Below are 25,835 nucleotides of genomic sequence, written 5' to 3' on the forward strand. Positions count from 1 at the left end.
GTCCATATCCCCCTACCACAGGGGTGAGAGGTCTCTAACTATCATAAAATAAATTCGCCAAATTTGGTGCCATTTGCTTGATTAGTTCTCAAGTTATAAGGAAATTTGAATTTCATTTGTATGGGAGCCCCCCCTCTCAGTGGGAGGAGGGGTCTCTAACCATCACTAAAACCATTCCTGGCCCCAAAAACTTCTACATGAAAATTTTCACGCCGATTGGTTCAGTAGTTTTTGATTCTATAAGGAACATCCCGACAGAAATCCATTTTTATATATAAGAAGATTATGTATTTGCATCACGGAATACGAAGATCTTGCGACTATAATAATATAATTCTAAGATGTTGTACATAAAAGAGTCTGCCTGAAACTGAAACAAATAGTTTTTATACTCGCATTGGATTTTATTTAACTGAATAAAACATAAACTCCACTGTGCCGATTCTATAGGTGAGCAAAATGGCTCTTTTGTGTGGGTGGCTCTGAACCATCCATTTTCTGTCTGTCATTTTCTGAGTCGAGTAGGCGAGTCGAACAGTCGAATCAAGCAGTCGAGTTTCTAGTCAAGCAGTTGAGTTAAGCAGCCGAGTCTAACAGTCGAGTCGAGTAGTTGAATCAAACTGTTCAGTCGAGCTGTCAAGTCGCGCAATTAAATCGAGTAGTCCAGGCGAGCAGTTGAATTGAGCGGTCGGGTCAAGTAGTAAATCGAGCAGCCGATTCAAAAAGTCGAATCAAGCAGTGCAGTCGTGAAGTTCAGTCGTGCAGTCGACTCGAGCTGTTGAATTGAGCAGTTCAGTCGAACAGTTGAGTTGAGCAGTCAAGTCGAGCAGTTAAATCGAGCAGTCTAGTCGAACAGTTGAATCAAGCTGTTCAGTCTAGTAGTCAAGTCGATCTGTCCACTCGTCCACCCGTCCACTCGTCCACCCGTCCACTCGTCCACTGTAGAGTCGAGCAGTCGAATCGAACCGTCCAGTCGAACAGTTCAGTTGAGCAGTCCAATCGAGCAATCATATCGAGCAAATCAACCGACCAGTCCAGTCGTGCAGTCTAGTCGACCAGTTAAGCAATCGAGCCGTCCAGAAGTCGACCAGTGAGGTGACTGAGAATAGGATCCACTGCTACGAAAGCATGACATCCTTGAGGGGCCTGTTTTTAGTTATCGATAAGTCTCTTATGACGTCCTGTCACAGACCTGTTTTTGGCTACAGACAAGCGTCTCATATAGAGTAGGGCGGGGCAAAAGTGCGATGTTTGAAGTTGACATCAATTTTCGAGAGATGCATAGAAGAACAGCAATAAAATATATTTTATAATGATGCAGTAACTCAATGTCTGCAAAATAAATTCTTTATTCTTCTGATCAAGTGCCGAGTCGCACTTTTACCCCACTAGCGAGGCAAAAGTGCGAATACCGCGGGGAAAAAGTGCGACGCTCGAATCCATAAAATTAGCACAGCAGTAGCTAACAAAACCATATTATCTTCAATCTGCGTTATGTTTCGGTAAGGAATATTCTCAATTTGCACTTTTCACATACTGCTGTTGATATCGTATATGCCGTATAACGAAAAGTTACATCAAACCGCTCTAAAATAACATTTGCACATAACTCAGTAACTAGGCTTCGTAAGTAACCAAAGTTTACGTTAGATTCAACCAGTTAAAGTAGTCACCCATCCATGCCAATGTAATCAATTTACTCGGAATCTGCACCAATAAATCGCACTTTTACCCCTCCTCACGCTATATAGATTCCAAAAAGCGAAAAAAGCGAGCGTCACCACAATATGAAAGGTTTTGAACGCAAATAGCTCTGCCAATTATGAATGGATTCCATAGATGTAAAAATTATGTGGTTTCTTTTATAATTTGCTTTTTTTTCAATCACGAATGAGTGAAAATTAACAAAAAGTTTCAAGGTCAAATATCCCCATACATTTTCTTCGTGATTGCCTTGCTTCACAAGCAGAGACGATAGTTAAATACACCTTCTGTTTATTGTGATTTCGATCACTTTATTTTAAAAAAAAGTGACAAAACCCCTTCGTCCCTTCGTCGTGGTTCCCAGATGCCAGACCTCAAAACTAAGATTTTGCGCATACGTCTGAGCCACCCGGCCTTGATAGCAAGTAAGCCTAATATGTTATTTTAATTATTTGTTTCGTTTTAGCTCATCAAGCACCCCGTGCTGTACGATTAAAACATTGGCCGTAACAAGTTTAAATAATACACATGGATATCATGGATAGGAAAAAATTAATTTAATTATTGGATATTAGATGCACTGATGGAAATTCAAATGACGCAATTGTATTTCACGCGACGGATTATACTCAATATATACTATATACAGTTTATTATTGATTAATCTTCCTTTGCCTTGCCCTACTAACATGATATACTCTGTTTTCCTGTAACATCTATGAAGGTAGTATGGGTTCCCTGCACTTTCAAAAGTAGATGCCACACTAACATTCCTACCCACTTCCCCTGCAGTTGTTCGGACGTAGCCAGGTATATAATGCGATTATATAGCCACCTGCCTCCCAGTTGGCCTCGAGGTATGATGCTGGCCTAATAAGCCAGTCGTTTAGTTAATTGATGATATTTTAACTGTCATAATTTTAACACGTTGATCGTATGTTAGTTGAAAGGCAATTATATTTCCAATCAACCTATCACAATAAATGGGGCTATAACTCAACTATTTGCAAAGAAATTGACAATTGTGAGCCAGTGGTAAATGATAACCCACCTTATTTATTTATTTTTTCCGTTCAACCATAAGTTGTGCGTCGAATGCCAGCTATTTTATGTTTTGAGCAAGGTCCTTAAACCAGTTAACATTCGTTTCAAGCCAGTTACTTAAAATTGGCTAGTGCTACAAGTCATGCAAAAATTGTCAAAATGCGAAACCATCGCCAATCATTCAATTCAGAAAAATTCAATTTCATCTGCATATATTTTACTTGGTAGCCTTTAAAAAGGCCGATTGATAAATGTTATTCAGATTTGGCCTGAAACATTACTAGGAGCTTGTATGCTACAATAATTATATGACTTCTGGGACGGCATTTTGGCTAATTCACTCGACAAGGAACAAACGAAGGTCTGAACCTCACGCACGGTATCCGTAGCACACTTGCTCACTATTGATAGTGAACCAAGCGGGAGGCCCACAAATACTCATAAACTTACACATGCCAGAAATGCAGTTTGCAATTCCGTACAACCCTTAGGGCCGTATATCTTGTAGTTTTAATCAATTTTGTATCGACCTATTCTGATCAAATCCCACCAATCCCACCAGTCAAACATTCTTTCCAGTTCCTCCAATGTTCGTTTTTTTAAAACAAAAAACATATTTGATCCCTCATAAGAGATTATAATACAGTATGAGTTTAGTTTTTTCATGCTTCACAACGAAACTTCTCGAAGAATTTTACCTGACTAAGTCGAGCATTGTCCAGAGGACCTATAGCACTATCTTGGAATTATCAGTATTCGAAAAATCATTCTGGAATATATATTTTGTTTTGGAAAACAATAAAGATGATTTTAAAACAATACGATTCCATCCTGAAAATTTAACCATTTTTCAGGAGTTTCCTAGCATATAAAATTAAACCCTTTTAAACACTTCAAAATAATTATTTATTTGATTATTTATTATTTTTAATTAAGGTCATGGCGCTATTGTTATCTTCCAGTCAAGCACGGCAACGGTAAAAGAGACACCACTAAACAAAAAGCTCGAACTATTTCACCTCCACGTCCCGAAGTGAAGTTTATCAAAATATTTGTACAACCTCATCCGAAGCCTATATACTCACAGCATGGAAGCTTTCGTTCCCAGCCAAGCCAACCAACGATACCAAGCCAACTGAAATGTATCCATCTTTCCAAAAGCTGTATTTTATTGTTTCTGGTGACACTTACACGGACCGAATCCGAAACAAATACGACCGGGCAGGACATGGACGCACGTACACATGGTCCGAGAGGCGTCCGAATTTGGAGCGAAAAATTTGTTCAACACGACCCCATTCTTGCCCGTGAACAACGGCGGCCTAACCTCTGCTCTGCTCGAGGTCCTCTGGGTTGCGTTCGCACTCTGCGGTTCAGAGCCCTCAGAGAGCAAACAGAAAAGATGTTCGCCGGAGTACAAAGCGATTTAAAAGTGCAATAAAATAAAACGCTTGTATAGAACTTGTAAAAACCGTAATTTATGGTTTTTGGATTTCGTTTTCACCTCTTTTTCAATTTTCAAAATTGCATCGGGCTTTTCCTCCGCAAAATGTATGCATCGGGTACACGTTTTCCCATTCTCCTTGATTGCATCGCATCGGTCGCGTCACGGATGAATGGGAATTCTGCTGAACACGGCATCGACCAACGACTAGTAGTGCAGTCCACACGCCGCTCGCAGCACCGAAGGGAAGTGAATTCGATGGTTTTTATGGGCTCACGTTTCACAGCCGGGTCTCGTTTTTTTTCCTCAGACCGGCAATTCGGAACGTCGGGCTCTTTATTTGCTTGTTTTTGGACATAGCACTTCGCTGCCAAGCCACTGCGCCATACGCCACTCGACACTATTCTGTGGAGTCGTTCAGTTTGTCTGATACATTTAGGAAAAATAGGGGAAATTGGGTTCGACACGCATTACAATCAGAATTATCCGTCAAGAGCTCACCCTGACGGTGCTCTTCCTCGAAACATTTCCGAGCACTTATGAAGTGGTCGATTTTTTAAGTTCACACATTTTGCCCCGCATTATGTACGTTCAATAGAGGTGCACTGGTAAACGACACGGATAACGGAGCAAGATCCTTTTTCTCATTCATTATTCATAATGATTCACTACATTGAACATCTGGTTCACATTTTCATTTTCGTTCATTGTCACTTCACCCTTAACCTTTCGGGATTTACTACGGGTTAACGCGCTGAGTGGTGGTGAGATTATTCTGTTTTTACACTTTCCGGGTGTATCCTTTTCTAACTTTTCCTCTTCCTTGAAGATGGTTGCTGATACTAGACAGTAGACACAGAAAGACCGCATCGAAAGATACCGGTTACGGTAGAATAGTTTTGTGGTGGGATCGATCTTCGCTTCTGACCCGACCGCACTTCGGCAAGTCGAACGAGGGTGATGAATGGGATTACGTACGAGCCATCCCGTTGGGTAAAGCGCCAGAGTGTGGCGCCGAGGGGTGACCGCAGTTCAAAAGTCGGATGCCACACACTTGTCGTCTCGCTAATGGGTACTGGCAACATACCGAAAATTTCATAAATGATTCAAACTCCAAGTGCGGAACGGAAGCGAAGTGGTTTTCTTGGGACCCGCACGTGACTTACATCGGCAAACATTGCCCGTGCTCCGGGCACAGCTTCGGGGATGCTGCCTGTCCAACTAGTATAACGCGATTCCTTTTGCCGTTCGTTCGCTTCCTTCGATAGAAATCCGGCGATATCCGTAATGTGACGCCCGGGTATGGTTGATCAAGATTGACGTTCGTAATTAAGATTTATGAGGATCTAACGCGGCGGACAGGTAGAGAAGTTGGTGTTTTTCGGAACGATAAATATCAATTTACTGGTCTGTGTGTGTTTGTGTGGGCGATACCTTCGGTCGGTTAGAGCGGAACGAACACGTTTAGTATGCAGAGAGTTTTCACGGCAGAATTCCGACAGCTAAATGGCTTAAGGTTGTTTCCAACTGCCACGTCAAACAACAAATTTGGAAACCATAATTGGAGAGGAAATTGATGCAGTTTGGAGAATAAATAGCATTAGAACGAAGTGCAATGCTTAACTAGTGGTTGAATTTGAGAACTAAATTTTTCTCTGGAAGGTATGTGATAAAATGATTTGTGAAATTATATCGATTTGCTCTGTATGCACAGTAAAACTATCCGAAACTTATTTGATATTGAAATTGATATTTTAATTGTACCTCATTTTAAATTTTGATTCAATGTATAGGCCTGGCAGTGAGTCATTAACAATTAAAACCTGCAAAATTTGGTTCAAATCCGTGAAGGTCGATTACACGGGTCTCGGACAGCAGTGCAGTGCATTTTGCCCCGAGTAACGGGGTGCATTTTGCCCCGAACTTAAACAAAAAATATTCCTGGTAAAAACACTCGTAAAAAATATAAATAGCACCCCATAGCCCCTCAGAAGTTTGTGCGACTGCTATTTACGGTTGCAAAAATCTTTTAGGTAGGACGGTGCTCAAGAAGCTCATGAGTGGTGTACCGCATATTCTATAAAGCCTTAATGGAAAGTGCATGCTAGAAGAAGAAATGAGGCCTGTTCACACATATGTTAAAAAAAAGTTATCATTCAAAAAATTTAACTATTTAACGAAACCTTCAATAGTTGCATCTTAAAATGAAAGCTAAATTATAATTCCACGAATAAATTTTTCATTTGACATTTTTTCATGTGACATCCTGACGTCATTCCCCCCTCTTATCAACCCCCCAGTGCTGATTCTGTCATAACTCATATCAAGGAACATGTGTGCCAAGTTTGGTGGAGATCGGTTATGGCGTTCTGGAGTTATGGTGGAACATATCTACAAACATACAAACATACAAATTGTATGTATGATAATGTATGTATGATACAATGAACTCCTAATTCATGACCGATTTTAACGATTTTTTATGCAATTACCCCTGGTAATAACGGTTGGTAAACGGCTTGGTAATGCGTACCATCGGTGCCTTGTGCACTGGGCATAAAATAGACCCCACAGTAGTTCACAGCCTCTTACCTAGCAGCTGCCACCCCTACCCACTCGTGGTACCAGCCGGGATACGAGCAACCTCGGTGGAGATCGGGTAACCAAACCCGGTGGAAACCAAGGTCGTATGCTGACAGGGGAGGAGGGCTCCTTCGAGCTACGTTGGCCCTCCGGCGATACTGTGGGGTTGGTTGCGGGCTTTGCAAGCCTGAACCACTAAAAAAACCAAAGCAATGGACTCCGTAAGTAATAATAATAACTCTAATCGGAACAATCGGCAAATTAGGAAATTAGGAACATGGAACTGTCGGTCTCTAAATTTCCTCGGAAGTACCCACGTGCTTTCTAAAGAAGTGAAGAGCCGCAAGTTCGACATCGTAGCGCTGCAGGAGGTATTCTGGAAAGGAACGATGGTATGTACGTATAGAGATGGCCATACCATCTACCAGAGCTGCGGCAATACACACGAGCTGGGCACAGCTTTTATAGTGATGGGCGAGATGCTGAAGCGGGTAATCGAGTGGTGGCCGATCAACCTCCGAATGTGCAGATTAGGAATCAAGGGCCGATTCTTCAATATAAGCATAATTAACGTGCACAGCCCTCACCTCGGAAGTACCGATGATGACAAAGACGAATTCTACGCGCAGTTGGAGCGTGAATACGACCGCTGCCCAAGACATGATGTCAAAGTTATCATCGGGGACTGTAATGCTCAGGTTGGTCAGGAAGAGGAATTCAAACCGGTGATTGGACGGTTCAGCGCACACCCGCAAACGACCGAAAGACTTGTCGACTTGCCTAAGACTTGTCGACTTCGCCGCCTCCAAGAACATGGCCATACGTAGTACCTTCTTCCAGCATAACCTCTACCATCGGTACACCTGGAAATCACCCAACCAGACAGAATCACAAATCGACCACGTTCTGATAGATGGTCGGCCCTTTTCAGACATTATCGACGTCAGAACCTATCCGGGCGCTAACATTGATTCGGATCACTACCTGGTGATGGTAAGGATACGTCAAAAACTATCTCTTGTGAACAACATACGATACCGCCGCCCGCCATGGTATAATCTAGCGCGACAGAAGCAACTGGAGGTCGCCGAAAACTACGCGTTATCTCTCGAAACCGCGCTGCCGGAAGAGGGTGAGCTGGATGAAGCCCCTCTTGAGGACTGTTGGAATGCCGTGAAAACAGCCATTAACAGCGTAGCGGAGAACGTCCTAGGCAGTGTGACACCGAATCGACGTAACGAATGGTTTGGCGAGGAATGCCAGCAGATATTGGCTGAGAAGAACGCAGCGCGGGTACAAATGCTGCGTAGAGCCACCCGTCAGAATGTGGAGCGATACAAACAGAAACGGAGGCAGCAAACCCGACTCTTCAAGGAGGAGAAGCGCCACCAAGAGGAGAAGGAGTGCGAAGAACTCGAACAGCTGTACCGCTTTCACGACACACGGAAGTTCTACCAGAGACTCAACGGATCTCGCAAAGGCTTCGTGCCGCGGGCCGAAATGTGCAGAGATAAAGAAGGAGGTATCTTGACTGACGACCGTGCGGTGATCGAAAGGTGGAAGCAGCACTACGATGAACACCTATAGCGAATGCAGGCGTGCAGGCGGAAGACCATGATAGCGGAGGAAGTGACCACATTGGTGCAGCAAGCGACGAAGATGTGCCATCCCCATCGATAAGGGAAGTTAAAGAAGCCATCCAGCGCCTGAAGAACAACAAAGCAGCGGGAAAGGATGGCATTGGAGCGGAACTTATTAAAATGGGCCCGGACAAGTTGGCCGGCTGTCTCCATCAACTGATTGTTAAGATTTGGGATACGGAACGACTACCGGAGAAGTGGAAAGACGGGGTTATCTGCCCTATCTACAAGAAAGGTGATAAGCTGGATTGTGAGAACTACCGAGCCATCACTATCCTGAATGCCGCCTACAAAGTGCTGTCCCAAGTCCTCTTTCATCGACTATCGCCAATAGCCAATAGATTTGTGGGAAGTTACCAGGCCGGCTTCATGGAGGGTCGGTCTACAACAGACCAAATCTTCACCCTGCGGCAGATCCTCCAGAAGTGCCGTGAATTCCGAGTCCCCACGCACCACCTGTTCAACGATTTCCAAGCCGCATATGATAGCGTAAACCGCCAAGAGCTATGGAAAATTTTGGACGAAAACGGCTTTCCGGGTAAGCTTGCTAGACTTATCATGGCTACGATGGATGGGATCCAGTGCTGTGTGAGAATCTCGGGTGGATTGTCGGACCCATTCGAATCTCGCAGGGGACTTCGACAAGGAGATGGCCTTTCCTGTCTGCTATTCAACATTGCGCTTGAAGGTGTTATAAGGCGAGCGGCGATCGAAATGCGGGGCACGATTTTCAATAAATCCAGTCAATTTATCTGCTTTGCTGACGACGTGGATGCTGTCGGCAGAACTGAAACGCGAAGCAGGGAAGATTGGATTGAAGATAAATACGTCTAAAACGAAGTATATGCTGGCGGGCGGGACCGAGCGCGACAGGGCTCGCTTGGGCAGTACCGTGGTAATCGACGGGGTTGAGTTCGAGGTAGTCGACGAGTTCGTATACCTTGGCTCGCTGGCAACAGAGGACAACAGTACCAGCCGTGAGATTAAAAGAGGTATTATCAGCGGAAGTCGGGCCTACTACGGACTCCACAAACACTTGCGGTCGAACAATTTGAGCCCCCGTGCACACTGTACAAAACGCTAATTAGACCGGTTGTCCTCTACGGGCACGAAACGTGAACACTGCTAGAAGAGGACCTACGAGCACTCGGAGTTTTCGAACGGCGGGTGCTAAGAACCATCTTTGGCGGAGTGCAAGAGAACGGTGTATGGAGGCGAAGAATGAACCACGAGCTCGCGCGTCTCTACGGCGAACCAAGTATTCAGAAAGTGGTTAAAGCTGGACGGATACGCTGGGCAGGACATGTTGCTAGAATGCCGGACAACTATCCTCGCATCAAATATATAACTATAACTATCCTATATTCGCATCAAATCCGGTAGGAACAAGACGAAGAGGGGCACAGCGAGCGAGGTGGCAAGACCAGGTGGAGCGAGATCTGGCGAGCATTGGGTGCCCGCGGAACTGGAGATCAGTTGCCATGGACCGAAACAGATGGAGAAATCATACTGCGCAGGCCTTGTCATAAGACGTCAGGCTAATTAACGGAACGGAACGTTATGAAATTACCCCACCACCTGGCGGTGAATTCACCTATGCATCGCCAATCGTAGCAACCCTGTTGTGTACAAACAAAATTTGACAGTATTATCGGTTTATTTCCAGCAGCCATGGGAAACAGTCAACCAACTATACGATGCTTTGCTCGTACTGTCAGCTTCATCCCGGAGCGAAAAAACTCGACATCATGAGGAATTTCGTGTCTCCTGGATAATATAGCCGATCCGATATTAACAACATCCTCTCCTTTGTGGAGAAAAGCAAGAGCATCGAACAGAAACCTGGTTTCGGGCACCCAACAGTATAGCAGAAGCTAAAGAGGAAGCACCGCTACGCGGCTTGGGCCGGGAGGTCAGAGAAACCGGCCAAATGGAGAGGAAGTATCTGGACAAAATGGACATTTTCATGCGGAAGCATTAGTTAAGGTCGGCCGTCTCTGAGCAACAGGTAGTCACCTAGAAAGAGCTGCTGTAGGTACTGGTGAAATACATTTTTTGGCGAAGCGCAACTTTGTGGTCATAACGGATGATACCTAGTTGACGCTGAACGGCAGCGACTGACGGAGAACCGGAAAGCTACGTCCTCCACTAAGGAGGTACATAATAACACCAAATATATCGCCCACACCAAGTTCCTGAAAAAGGTCTTCTGTGGCTGATGATCAGCGAGAGGGGAATATGCAAGCGGCTGTTCTATTACTCCCAAGTGGCGAAAGAAACGCGGTGAACTGGTAGAATGTGGTTTTTGGCCGGATCTGGCTTCGTGTCTCTATACCAAGAGATCACTAGAGGAGATGGACCAGCTTAAGATCAGCTTAAGATAGCGTTGTAACGAGACTCGCCTACCTTCACAACGTCCACCAACTGCGGCCGATAGAAAAATTTTGGGCGAAAGGTAAACCGAGGATCTACTCCAATGAATTCGTGCCCAAAAAGGAAATGCAACTGATCACTAATTCCACGAAAGAGCTGAAGAACATGTCGAAATTCATCTTTTCATATTCGTCCATTTGGGCATGAAATGGGGAAGGTTACTGAGAGGAAGTGTTAAACATAGCTCTGGCCACCCCAAGTGCCTACGTGACGTCTGTCCGACGTCGTGCGACAAATTCTTACTGGGTAGCTAATTGCAGTTATCAGCGATTTATCAAATGTTTGCTGTTAGATATACTAATAGAACGGATAAACCTGGCACATCACCGTGGATTGACCGTTCGTGGATTTCAAGGCGATGTGCGATTTAGTTTAAACGAAGTGAGCTTCAACATGACTCTTGAAGATACCACGAAGCCACTAAGATTATTCTCCTTTCAATTCCTGTGCACAGCTGTAAATTTGTTATTGTTCAAATTCCCTCTGGCATAAACTGGTAGAACTTCCGTTGATTTAAAACACCCGCAATAAACCTCTTGAAAAAATTGATCCTTATTCTACACCATCATCAAAACTTGAATCGCCAAATAAACGAACACATTAGCTTACAAAGCTGTGAATTTATCGCATATTTATCAACCGTACAGTTGCCGATTTTTCTCCGCACAATGATTTGTTTACGGCTTTGGAAGTGGAAAGCTATAAAAAAGTTACATTCAAATATGGCCAAATTTATGAGAGGCCCCCGCCCCCGCCCGTTTCCAGCGTACCACCCACCGGCAGCGGCAACGGAAACGGGCAGGGTAGACATCTCTCATCAAAATAGGAAAACGACAGACACTCCGTCGCTCACGAATTGACACGAAGGAGGAGGAAAATGATGCGGTGTTTAAAAAGATGTTAAAGCGCATAAAACAACGCCCGGTCCCACCTAAGCAAACCTCCGCACATCACATCCGCAGCGGGACGTCGCTGTCGGTTCCGTGGATGGCCATTCATCCGTCGTCATGTTTGTCATAATGAAATTATTCAATTAATTTACGATTTGTTCCGTTCTCTTTCAGGTCATGTTATTTCTTGCGGTTGACCACAACGTCGTCGATCTGTTCCATTGCAAGCGGTGGGACGGAATGCTTTTTTATTCCACTTCCTCCGCCGCCACCGTCGTTGTGCATTGCACTTCCTCCTTCCCCGTGCACATTGGTCGGTTGACCGACCGTGCACATACAAGTGTTGTTTTGTTAGTTCCTCGCTTCAATTGGAAATCAAGCGAAACGAAAATTCTAGCATTGATGATTTCACTTTCAACACGTGCCGTATTCCGTCTTCCGTTTCCAAATGATTAAATGCAGACAATGCGAGATTGGAAAATAGAGAAACAACCATAAACGGTAGTAAACTCGAAAGTGAGCAATTAATTTCAAACACTCTGTCACAGCGAACGAGGAGGGGAGAGAGTATAACAGGAAAAACAGAACAAAGTTGTTTCATTGTTTGAAGCATTCAATTATAATTTTAAAATTGTAGTTTCATTCCAACGTCGTGTTTCGTTCATTATACAGCAATTTAAACTTGCTAAAGTCTAAATCAGTTAGTATCGAATGCACATTTGATCTGTCGACTTAGATAACTAGAAACTAGTTACAATCAACTTACTCAAAGTAAACACCACAGTTTAAACATTTTAAAGTTTTTGTCCAACAACTTTGAACTATCTAGGTACTAATAGTAGTATAGTCCATAAATAATTTAGAAATGAATAAAATCCTATTACTGAACCCGGTTTCGACGACTCGATGGAAATTTACAACTTCGTAAATTATTCGATATTGTTACAAATAAATAATACAGATTCTTCCCTTGTGCTACAAATCATACAGACGCAGACGCTGATTGAAAAATTGAGATATCGGCTGCTTGCAACACGCTACGTAATAATAAAAGAATAAAAAAACAAAAACAAACCAGAACCATGGTAAACATTCCGAAAATCAAAATAAAACTCCTCTCGCAATCATATTGTTTATTCGTGAGCTCAATTATGCTCTTCCATTCCATGGTTTTTGCTTACGTTTCTTCTTTATCTGTTTCTTCCTTTTTCTGCTACTGCTGCTGCTGCTGCCGAATGTCATCATGTCCTCGTCATCATCCGTTGCACAACATACGACCCTGCTGCGGTTGATGCATGACTATGGAATGGATGCACCGTACAAGCCCCAGGACTAAGAGCATAGGTACCGATTTCCTGACTCAGAACGTTGCTCCTGCTTGCGGTGACGTTATGAAGTATCTGTTTATAATCACTTAACAGTGTCGTTCTGCATTCCCCCGGTGATAAATTTAATGAGCATTGAAAGATATTCCTCTATTGCTATGTGTTTGTTGACGAATTTCTGGCTGCTTGTTCAAGTATTGCTCCGCAATGACAGACTTCGGTATTTCACCCCACATGAACTGCATAACTCTAGAGCAAAAGGGACACAGAGCAATAATGGCAGCGACAGTTGTCGATTGTCCTCGAAGTAGGAAATCTTTATCAATCAAAGGAAGAAAGATTGCAGCGGTAACGGCGGCTCATAATAATAATAATGGTGATTGTTTTTTGTTATATACTTAACGTAGATCGGTATGGGTGGGATACACCGAGACAGAAACTCTCGAGACTCGCTCTCAGGCTGTCGCATCATTCCGCCTGCCGAGGCCCGGCATCCCAGACGGGGACAATGATTTATGAATTCAATTGATATAAGAAGATCTGTTCCGTGCTTGTCTCGGTTTCAAACAAATCTGACAAGGTTACCGGGTTCTTTGTCCCGATGAGTGCCACGTTAGAAATCGCTTCAATTTGTAACCGCCGCCCGCCGTGATATCGGGAAGAGATGCTGAGTAGATTACATAATTTGAATGACAGATATTCAAATAATTTTGCTTCTTAAATGATGATTGCTCAGTAGAGAAGAAATATATTTTTTTTGGGCCCCAAGCAGTCTCAGTCTATTTTTGACGAAGGACTATGTATAACCGTAAGTTAGGGGCTTTAATTACAATCGAAATCTTTTCTATGCACTGATTCCAACGCAGAAAGTACGCACAGCACGAGAAACAAAGGAACAATACCAGACATTCCCATGCTTTCCAACAGATGGCGCTTTGGTCTTAAACGTCTTTCTAAGACTTGATCCTTCTTTATTGACAAATTTCACGGCCGGCCGTTGGAGTACAGCACCATTACGGGATAGTGCTACAACCATATTGACCTCTCCCTGCCGAGATTCGAACATTCGATGACTGGCTTGTTAGGAAAGTGTTGTACCTTGAGGCCAACTGGGAGGCTACAATCAAATGAAAATCAAAAGAATCGCAGTTATCAGCTTGAAATGCTCAACTTGAAAAAAAATTATTATTATGAATTAAAATATTCGTTAGTAGCCATATCTTACGGGTTTCCATCTTTCATTTTGAAAAAGTGTTCTACTATTCTCGCTGGACCTCTTTCACCATTGTTTCAATCCAGCAGCGTAAGTTCCCTATCCCATGGTTGGAAAGATCCAATTATGTTCTTTGTACACAAGCAGGGTGATACACGTAAGCTTCTGATCCAACTCTAAAGTTCTTGAGATAACCGTGAGCGACGCTTTGTTGGCTAGCTATCAACACTACATTTCTTTAGCCTAGCTTAGGATTTTTTGCAAAACGTTCAGTCTCTACGCATCTCGCCGATTTCAGCTTGTTCTGTCTGCGCAACATGAATGAAAAAGTGCAAATTACCAATCTGAAAGCGACGTTTGATTGGATAGATCACAATACTCTCCTTGCAAGGCTTGAGAAGCTGCCTGTGCAGTCTTCCATGGTAATCCCCGAAACCTACCGCCATGGCGCGCCATATGAGGAACGTTGCTGTTTGCTTAACACCCAATACTTCTCTATTGGATGGAACTGGGGACGATCAAAACGTAACTAGACCATCACGAGACTTAATGAAGGGTAAACTCCGTGTTTAACCGCACTTTCTTCTGTATACATACAAATTTATGGTCAACGACGGATACGTTACAAAAAGGCTGGTTTTCTTACCTCATGAACAGATCTCTTGCCAAACCACGAATTTTCTTGTGAGCTTTTGTCAACAACAAAGTTTAATCTGCTAGGAACCTTGTCGCGAACAGAATTTGGTTGTCAACTGGTAGTACAGTTTACGAGCTCGAATTCTGGCTACCGGCTAGTCTCCTCCGGTCTACTCCGATGCGACACTTGGTTCGCACTTGGTGGGCAGTCAGTGGGCTTGCACTTTGCAGTAACTCGCGTCACAGAGTTTTTCGGACAATCCTTCGGACAGTTTCTACAACTCCTGAGTTAACGCTGATGGATTTTGGAGGTGACTGATATTTTTCTATCCGGCTATTGTCCTGTACTCTAATAATCAGTTGTGAAGTCTGTCGATAAAGAAGAGTCAAGTCTTATAAACGTTTATAACCCAATATTATTAGAACTTGTTGATTCTTTTCGGTGAAAATCAAAAACTATTGATTTGGTGTGACGTTTCTGCCTACTGTTTTCCTTCGGCCGTCATCAGACGTAATAACCAGGGGTGTGGAATTGTCATAATTTTGCGGACTAAACATCCATGGACGGCGACAATTTGGAACCAGGCAGTACACCGAAAAGATCAGCTAGTATTAGTTAAATTATAACTAAAATGTTGTGTTTAACTGCCTTCTAATTAGTTTCAGTGGTCTTAAAATGAATTAACCTTCAAGTAGGCACCAGAACCAAAAGTACTAAAACTAATGAGTGGGACATGGACAATGTATGTAGTTTGACAGCCACACCACCCCGCTGGTAATAACGCGTCAATTCTGCATCATCACTCACAACCACAACACAACCTCACAACTAATAATATTAGTGTCACGGTGATCTAAATAAGCAAATAAAGTTTATAGCCCAATACAGTAGGGTTTCGATTTTGGCATGGTTCGTTTTTGGCATGCCTCGAATTTGGCAACAAAAGTATCCGTTTTTGGCAACACAAAATATTTCCCTTACAAAAATATGCTTGAATATCAGTCAGTTTCCGCATACATGCTTTAAATGACGGAAAAATGATGCCCTCAGTGTGTTCATGAACAAAAGTATGCTTTTATAGAATGTTTCTAACAATAATATTTTTATTGCCGTAGGACTACGTCTTACCGCTGGTTGCGAAAAACTTACTTGCACCGGACGGATGGCTCTTGGGGGACTTTTCAAGCATAAAACGATTGCAATAGTTGATTTAATAATATTTACTCAATTTCTAACGCATTTACATTCAATTTTTTCATATCAAAGAGGGTCTCGATTTTGGCACGGTTTCGGTAAAGACGAAATGTCGCGAGATCTCGCGAGATCTTTCCGAGGACTAACTCTCCTTTCCATCCCACCAGGAGCCGCATTCGGACGTAGTCGGCATCGGTATTGATCAGGGACCTGATAGGGGTAATGTGTATAATGCGCCCCAGATGGGCTATACGCCAGTCCGTTTATTCCTAAACTAGCGTAAATTAAAATGCAAAATTAACTAGAAACCTCAACATTCGATGAAACCAGTCTACTATGAAAGTTTGACAGTTGTCACTAGCTGTCAAGCCAACAGAAAAATAAATTTGTTTTCTGACAGCTTCCGATGTAATTTTTTGCGTCGTTTCCGTAAGCTTTTTTTGTGGGTAAAATCTAGAAATATCCTGTTGTTTCGATTCGATTGGGTAAAGTGAGGTTCTAAAACATTATCTCAGGCGAAAAACCCGTAAGAAACGCTTAAATTGCTTAATTATTTTATATTTTTCCCGACATCTCGAATGCGGCCAATAAGCCCCACTCGCGATGGTGCAATATGCCCCATTGCATATGTAGCTAGAAATACGGATAAATAGGGGAATTGTGTATAATGTGCCCCCCCTAAGAATAAATGGATATATCTCTGTTACGTTTTCCCAAATTAACGTGACAACTACGAGTATATGTTGGTATTTAAGCTGACAACCAATTGCAATTGTTTATTTCATTTAGTATTGTGGAATAAATATGCTAGGAATTATTTAATAAAAGCACCTAAATGTTGTGTTTCTCGTCTGCGCGGGGTAAAATGCCCCACCTGCGGTATAATATGCCCAATGCGGCAATTCGAGTATTTCTACCAGTGACAGACAAACTCTATTTTGTAGAAAGTAAAACTATTTCTTTTGTTTTCAAAATATCGTATCTTTACACTCAAAATAATCCACACGTCCTTTCCACGTGAAAAATCACGTAAATTTCTCTACAGGGAGTGACGTGACTTTCAGTTGATTGTTATTGGAAAAAATAATAACATCTATCTGATTTTCAGGTTAACACATTAGTATGCGTGCGAACTACTTGAAAATCACGTAAATCTTACAGGAAAAGCTGGATGGAAAATATTCACATAACTTTCCCTATGATTTCGACGTGAAATTTATTTTGAGTGTATATAAAATAAACCTAGTTTTGGCCTTCTGGTGCACTTTTTCTTTTCTGCATAGGGCACATTATACTGCAGCTAAAGACGCCAAAAGTTACATCGGAAGCTGTTCAAAAACAAATTAATTTTTGTTTTGTTTTTACAGCATGTGACAACTGTCATACTTGCATAGTAGGCTAGTTCCATCAAATACTATGGATTCTGGGTGGTTTTGCATTTTAATTTCGCTTGATTAGGGAAAAACGAAGGTAGGGCACATTGGCCAGGGGGGGGCACGTTATACACAATTCCCCTAGATATAGTAACGGTTTATTGCCACTATTAGCCTCAGTTAGCATAGTAGAATATAAATGCACGGAATAATTTACCTATTACGTCTAAATTCAAGGATGCTTAACTATGCGGGGCAATATGCCCTATCTGCAGTATAATATGCCCCATGTAAAAAAGAAGAGTTATCCCAGGAGACCAAAACTAGGTTTTTTTTGTACTAAAACACAATATTTTGACAGTATCTAAGCGAGTTTAACTTTCTACAACATAGAGTAGGCATATCAACTGCAAAACTAGTCGAAACACAACGTGGACCGTATTATACTGCAGCTGGAGCATATTACCCGCATAAACGAGAAACCCAAATTTTAGAGGTCGTTTTCAAATAATTCCTAGCATTTTTATTCTACAATACTAAAAGAAGTAAACAGTTGCAATAGGGTTTCAGCTCAAAAACTAACATGTATTCGTACACTGAGAAAACTTTTCGTATAGTTTCTATGTGTCCCACACATAGATTTTTGCAGTGTGCCCAGTAAATGAAATTTATGTGCCAAACAGTTATCAATTATGTGTTTTTAACAATTATCTTTAAAATTTGCACACACTATTCATATGCGTATAATTTTTATGTGTACTTCTGGATGGATTGTGTTATTAAGTAGCACATGATAAACATATGGATTTTCACATGGAAATTTACCATTAGTTATGTACAGATTATTTTGAGTGTAGTTGTAACGTTAATTTTGGGAAGCTCGTTTGAGATATATCCATTTGTTCTTAAGGGGGGCACATTATGCTACATTACCTTAAGGTTACACAATGAGGAAAAATGTATTGTCCCAAGTATGCTTTTTTCAGTCATAATTTTGCAATTTTCATCGGTCCTGGTCAATAACGGAGTAGCAGCACACGGGCGGTATCCTATACTTATGCTTATATCCTTTCAAGCACTAGCCCACACAATAGTGTGAAAGCTTTTGTTAGGCTTTTGCTAAAAAGACTACCTACGATCGTTTACGTGATTTATAAAGTATGAAAGTTAAACAACATTAAAAGTTACATTTCATATGTACCAATAGTTGAATACGTTCTGAGAAGTAGTTGTCTCATAGTTGCGATTTTCTGGAAAAAACCCGAATTGATCCACCTAGTGCTGAAAGGAACCTTTGTTATACCATCTTATATGTCATTTGATATGGGCATTTCCAGCTAAAATATTATTTTTGATTTGTATTCGAATTTGTAATTTTCATAAAACTGGCATCACATTGAACTAAATTCTTATATAAACTGTTTCTTAGGTCCAGCCGTTCTTAAGTTATTTAGATGTGAAATCTAAAAATTATCTATTAGAGTCAACACATGCAAAGTATCCGATAACCGCATAATCGACTTTCACGGATTTGAACCAAATTTTGTCAGATTGTTTATTTTAGGTCAGAAAGCAAAAATCTTAAATTCGGCATTGTACTTTGCAGCTGTACCTGGATTAATCCAGATTATTTTCTCTAATGCCAATGCATATGACAAAACAAAGCAGCAACATTGCAGTTGTCAGTCTTTCTCTTTCTTATTCACAGCATTCGCATTGTCGCACTTTTTGTGCCAGTCGCACTTTTAGACTGCGGTTTCCAGTAAGGTGCAAAATGCGGGATATTAGGTTTAGAAAGAAACTATTTTCACATTCAAATTCCAATTCCAATCGAAAATAGCCGAGTAAAAAATGGCTTATTTAGCGTTTTAAGCTAGAAATGATCATACAGAAATCGACACGTCTTCGGAACTTAATCCAACTGTTTATTTACGCTGTGCTAGTTATCATCCATAAGCATCCTTGCGATAACCAATCTTCAGAGTGTATTTTAACCTACTAAATAAATTTATAGAACATAGGAAAGCAATGAAAACATCGCGTACAGAATTTTTGAGCAGAACTGATTTTAAAGTGGCTGTTAGCTTCGGGGTACAATGCTAGCCTAACAAGCCAGTCGTCGTATGTTCGAATCTCGACTGATCGGTGCCGCTACATAGTTAATAGGATCTTTGCCCGAGCCCCGTAATTTTCCCATACTCTAATAACCGGTTGCGCAGTCTGTCGATAAAGAAGGGTCAAGTTCTGAAGGACGTTTACAGCAATGGATTTGCTTTGCTTGATTTTAAAGAGGTTTTTAAGCAAATCATTAAATTTCGCAACCAGTAAGAGATAGATAGTTACTATATGCAGCAAAGTTGCTTATTTTAGTGTGTTCTAGAATTTTTGTGAAGACGCTATTTTTTAGACGCGTTTAAAAATCAAAAATTTGTGTCACCCTATTAGGTAGATTCACGCTCACCCTAAAAGTGTAAGAAAATGTGCTATATTTTAGTAATTAACTGCTGCAAAGAAACATCCGTTGAAAAATTACACATTTTTACTATATTATTCTTTTTTTGAGGTTTGGTCATTAAGGTTTTCTTGAATAAATTTCATCAATCATTTTTAAATATCTTTTGACCAGTAGAACCAATCCTTATGAAATTTGGTAAATACATTTGCAGTGTTAAGACCTCTCGTTTAATACTAAAACAATTGAAACTAGATAAATTATCTTGGTTAAAATCGCTATAAAGTATTGTAAATTTCAACTTGTAACTTCAATTGCTCATAACTTTCAAACTAAAAGTCCAATCAAAAAACCATTCAATAGTGATCTATCCGGCTATATTACCTTTCAAATGAGACTAATAGCGGCCATCTCTGAGAAACAGGCGATAATTATAACCTTGTCAAAACACGTTTTTAAGCATAACTTTTAAACTACTTGTTTGTTTTCAATAAAACTTCCTGAAAATTTTTATAATTTAGCAAGAGCTTTGATTTGGTACTAAGATCATTGAAATCGGTTGTGTGGTTCCGGAGAAAATCGTGTCACGTAGTTTTCACATTTTTGCTTATAACTTTTAAACGAAACATCGGACCACGAAGCAATTCAATAGTGATATACTAGGTAATAATACCTTTCAAATGAGACTAATAACGCATAAATCGGTTCAGCCATATCCGAGAAACAGGCGATAAAAAATGAGCTGCACACACACACAGACATTGCTCAGTTCGTCGAGCTCTATCGATCGGTATATGTGATTCGGCCCTCCGGGCCTCGGACCAGTTTCGTGTTTTTCGACCAATTTCTAAACCTTTGTTATATACTATAACAAAGGTAAAAATGTTAAAAACGAGCCGTCCTTAAGGGGATAATAATTTGCACTGCATAAAACTAATTGCAATAGCAAAAACTGCCAAGTTTTTTTTATCTAGAATTTAAACTATGGAGAATTTCAAATAGAATTTCGCAGTAGCATTTTAATAGTTGCACGACAGTTCAACAGACAGAAAGTCGACAGAACTACAGGATTAAAAATCTTCACGATTTACCGTCGCTCTTCAGGTGGAAAAAATCCCAATTCTAACATTGAACACTAACTCTTTTGTTTTTTAACCATTTCTCGAAAGGCATAAAATGGGACAAAAAGTTTATAGCTAAATTTTGTTTGTCAGAAACAACGAATATCAATCGATTGAACGACATTGGATTAAAAATAGTCCAATTATATTTTTTCGTGTCTTAAAATTTCACATACGATAAGAATATAAAGTCATAAACATCGATGAGGAGAGCAAAAAACCAGCTATCCAAATAAGTTTTCACATTAATGAATCAATGTTTGGTATGATTACAATCTGTGTAGTTATTTGTTTTTCTCATCAAGATAACCAAGATCGTGCCCATCGAAAGCAAATTGAGCCAACAGAAACCGAAAGACTTGCACGTGCTGATGACTCGCCGCATGACGCATAATCCGCTGTGATCACCAGCTAACTCCAGCAGTCACGGCGGACAGCGTTTAAGGAAAAAGAAGATGAAAAAAAAACCGTGAATGAAATCATTTGTAAACCTCCGGCTGCCGTGATTTCCGAACAGCTCGCCCCGTACAGTCAACTGAGGAGACTCAAGTGTTTTGGATCGTATTCGTATGCCGAGACCATGAATCTCCGCTCCGTCACGGCCCACCGGAATGCTAGCCGTGGCGTAACGTGCGGCAACATTCGGTCAATATTTGCCGATATCGTTTGCTGCCAATAAAATGTTTTCTCTTCTCCACAATAACTCACACAGCTCACGTACCAAGGTTGAGACGAATAATCGCGAATCGATTACCGGGATTCATCTTTCGCCCTGCCCCATTTGGTTTGGGTTAGGTAGAAGGTAGAAAACAACCATCAGAAATTTCTTGGAAATTTTTCTTGCATGTTTTCATTGATATTCACTCACCTTGTGATTTGATTAACGCGACCGAAATCTTTCTTGTTCTTCTCCTTTTGCACCTTATTCGATAGGTTTTCCCGAAAAAAAACCAAGCAAAATCAATCAATAACACATCAACTTTGTTATCACTAGCACCGTATCGCCAAATCAAATCGAATCTTCACCGCACTCAATCACTTTAGCACTGGCAGCGATGGTCGAATTTCGAAAATGATATCTTGTAAGTAGATAATCTTATCACTGAAGCATTTCTCCTCGGCTCATCGGGCAATTTTTACGCCACCAAACTGCGTTGATTGATATGGTAACGAACGAACACCCACACATCAGCGCACGCATGTACCAACTTCCTGCCTAGACAGCACTTGAGTGATTCCAGATCTCGAGGCTAATCGGATCGGGGATTTGGTGCTTCTCGACAGTGTAGCACTCGAAAAATCTCCTCGATCACTGGCACAGACACAAACACATACACTTGAGAGAAATTCCGTTCCGGTCTTGCAAACTATTTCCTAGGAGGACTAGAACTAGGATTCCGAATCCTGAATCGCGTTATGTGGTCACTGATTTTATGGTCAACCGCAGCTACTCGTGATCTAATAATAATTAAGCATACACGGCATTCTCACTCGGATTACCGGCTAGAATCAATTTATCGCACCCGGTTCCGAAGCAGAAGCTGGCCACCGCACCGTACCGTACCGCACTGCACCGCACTAGGTCCAATTAATAAAATTCCTTACGAGCTGCGCCTAGCTGTGTACACCGGATGATTTATTCATGGCCAAACTCCATGGATTCCGGTCACCACCAGGAGGCTCAAAATGCAACCTCGGGGGCACTTTGTGTGTCACCGCTGATATAATTAATACGATGGCACTATAATTGATATTAAACACCGACGATGAGGCCAGTTGGTCCCGGAACTATGGCACAAATATCAGCATCGACACTAGCCAAACACACATTAGTATACTCGAAATCTGAAGTGGTTTGCCTCTCAGCGTTCGGATAATTACAAATGGGGTGTGTGCAATGTAAATTGACATAAATAATGCTTGAGCCTTGTTGTCTGCTGCTGATGGGCAATCTGACTTCGTCCTGGTACCGTTTTCTTTCTACACCTCTCCCGAAAACCGCGATGAAACTTTTGTTTCAAACAAATTATATCACCGTTTTTCCCGATTGTCACGCCACGCAAAATTTTCCACTACGCACTACTAGCGAACGCACCGGAACGATATATTTCACCGCCAGATGTTCGAGCATTGATTGTTGAAAGAACAACACTGGAAAAGGTTCCTCCCGTGCCGTGAATCACTACCGAGCACGAGCACAGACTTACAGTAAATCCACTTGAACGTTGAAGGCCGTGCAGGACCGGAAAAAACTTCCACTTTGGTTAGTCCTGTTGTTTCGTGAGCGGTGCCCATAAACCGTTACACTTTTATCATTTCTGCTCGGTTCTTTTAATTTATGCAAATTAAAAAATAATAACAACGACGTTACAAAACCGCCACTGAAAGCTTTTCGTCGCACCTTCTCGTCGTCACTCCGGTCTAGAAACGAAAGCCGTATCGATCGAGGGCCATGTAAGAATTTTCCACCAAATATCACTGGTTACTGTGGCAAACAGCTCTAGGCCCTGGTTGAATCCTGTTGCTGCTATTGTAGCCGCCCGCCCTCCTTTGCCACCACACCGGTGATTTGTGGAACATTCAACCTGTGTATCCGCTGCACTGTGGGCTTCCGACACACCCGTTTGTACCTATGTCCGTGGTGTATCAGGTTACTAGCTGCTGCTACAACAGGATACTGAATTCTGCAATGAATTTCTTACACCTCTGTATGCAATGCAATGGTATATGAACAGGTATGTAAAACCGCGAGGGACCGCGCGCGACTCGTCCACTACGTCGTGATTTCAGCCCGATTGAATTTCCCAGTGCTCAGCTGAACCAAACGCACCGAACGTCGAAGATTGACTGAAGGGCTTTCGGTCGGCCGGCCGTCTAGCTGCAACTCTCAACATACCGGGAACACGCGAGTCCGAATCGCAACGGTTCGTGCTATCCATCGTAGCATAAACAGAGCACGCGCGTGGAATGCACTTTCTCTGTTCTCCCATTTTCGACGTCATTCTCTCGCTCTTCCACCCGCAAACGAGAGAAAGTGCAACTATGTTGCACCTTGTGTCATATGTAGCGCGCAGCATTGGAAGCAACAAAATGTAACCAAAACATAACAGTTTATGCTCGCCCTTGCTCTTTCTCTCTATCTTTTACTTTTAGTCTATTGTATACCTACATTCTTATGCAGCTAACCAGACAGTTCCTCTCCGGGAGAACCCGATCGCCAACGAGAGTGCGCAACAATGTTGTTGTAAAGGAAAACATTAATTATTTACTGTGGTGCACGGCCATAATCGTCCGCCAGTTTGGGAAAAGCGACCACCCGTTCCGGCGCCGCCACCCCCTGGCAAGTGATGTGTGAAGTGCGCTCATTTCACGGTCAGTTCGCTCTCGCAGAGGGCGCATTCTACGTTGCGAGAGTTCGCTAACGACGTGAGAGAATCGATTCCGAAAGAATGCATCCTGCGGCATTTGGTGCCGTTGTTGACACTGTGACGTGACATAGACACGGAAAGCATTGAACGGATGGAACGAGTTCATCCGAAGCGCCTGTTGCTTTTGGTTACCACCCGTGAAAAAGAGGGTAGCACAATATGTTCGACGTGAACTTATGAGTTCAATGATGATACGCTGCGACGCAACGTTTGGCGTGCAATGCGACACTGAAAAGATTGAAAACTGTTGCATTTAGAAAACTTTAGAGATGTGAACCATCTCACTTTATGCCTGTATGGTGCCTGGTGACCGAAAAATGTGTTTTTAAATTATGTTTTATGTGTTAAAAAATTATGTTTTATCTTGCCATTTAGTGTTTGAGGGGTACAGTAGGAATTCGAATTTGGCAACAAATGCGTGTCGCCTATGTTGCCAAAATCGATACCCAAATAAGTTATTGACACCCTGCGGTAAGACGTAATCCTACGGCAATAAAATATTATTGTTCGAAACCACACAACTTTTTTTCAAGAACATACTCAGGGCATATTTTTTTCGTCACTTAACGCATGTATGAGGAAACTGATTGATATTGTGTTGCCAAAAACGAATACTTTTGTTGCCAAAATCGAGGCATGCCAAAATCGAACCATGCCAAATTCGAAATCAAACTGTACTCCATTGAGGAATCTATACCTATAAAAAAGGATTTCTGTCTGTCTGTCTGTCTGTCTGGGTGTCTGTCTGTCCGTATGTTCCTTATAGAATCGAAAACTACTGAACCGATCGGCGTGAAAATTTGCATATAGGGGTTTTGGGGCCAGGGAAGGTTATTATGATGGTTAGAGACCCCTCCCCACACTAAGAGAGGGGGGCTTCCATACAAATGAAACACAAATTTCTGCATAACGCGAGAAATAATCAAGCAAACGGAACAAAATTTTACATGTGGGTGTTTTTGGAGACAAGAATTTTTTCCATGGTGAATTGAGACCCTCCCCACTTTAGGAGGGGGGGGCTCCCATACAAATGAAATTCAAATTTCCTCATAACTGCAGAACTAATCAAGCAAATGGAACCAAATTTAGCATGTGGGTGTTTTTTAGGCAATTTTGTTTTCTATGGTGAATTGAGACCCCTCTCCTCTTTAGGAGGGGAATAATGACCTCTCTCCCTTTTAAGAGGGGGGGTTTCCATACAAATGAAATACAAATTTCCTCATAACTCGAGAACTAATCAAGCAAATGGAACAAAATTTGACATGTGGGTGTTTTTGGAGACAAGAATGTTTTCTATGGTGAATTGAAAACTCTCCCTGCTTTAGGAGGGGGGGGGGGTTCCTATACAAATGAA

At 41.9% G+C, this 25,835-nt stretch overlaps 1 protein-coding gene across 1 annotated transcript in view; it reads right to left on the reverse strand.

Moving 5' to 3' along the window:
- Nucleotides 1–23,802, reverse strand: part of LOC128744517 (discoidin domain-containing receptor tyrosine kinase B) — a 672,699-nt gene extending 648,897 nt beyond the window's left edge. The window contains exon 1 of the mRNA XM_053841578.1: nt 21,922–23,802. The gene's annotated coding sequence lies outside the window, so the exon portion shown is untranslated. The remainder of the gene's footprint in view (nt 1–21,921) is intronic.
- Nucleotides 23,803–25,835: the final 2,033 nt, after the last annotated feature.

The sequence above is a fragment of the Sabethes cyaneus genome, chromosome 3 (genome assembly GCF_943734655.1).
Source record: "Sabethes cyaneus chromosome 3, idSabCyanKW18_F2, whole genome shotgun sequence".
NCBI classification, from domain to species: domain Eukaryota; kingdom Metazoa; phylum Arthropoda; class Insecta; order Diptera; family Culicidae; genus Sabethes; species Sabethes cyaneus.